This window comes from Acanthisitta chloris, unplaced genomic scaffold (genome assembly GCF_000695815.1).
Source record: "Acanthisitta chloris isolate BGI_N310 unplaced genomic scaffold, ASM69581v1 scaffold36385, whole genome shotgun sequence".
Lineage (NCBI taxonomy): Eukaryota > Metazoa > Chordata > Aves > Passeriformes > Acanthisittidae > Acanthisitta > Acanthisitta chloris.
Genome location: NW_008672703.1, coordinates 6603 through 6886, shown reverse-complemented (window position 1 = coordinate 6886; position 284 = coordinate 6603).

Genomic DNA, 284 nt, shown 5'->3' with positions numbered 1-284 from the left:
CTGCCTTCTCAATAAATCCAGTTCTTTCCCCAGTCCCCACTGAGCCTCTCAAATGTACAGTTCCTTCCACATCTCTTATGTACCTTTTGTTAGTCATGGTGGAAAGGGATGTAGCAGAACTAGCAGACCCCATATTAGCATATATCTTACTTACAATCAGGCTAACCCCAACATTATAAAAATTGATGAATGAGACAGACAAAGCAAGAATAAAGCCTCAGGGATTTCCATGAGATAAAACTCAGGTTATACAGAGTCAGCTAGCAGCACTATCTGATATTCCA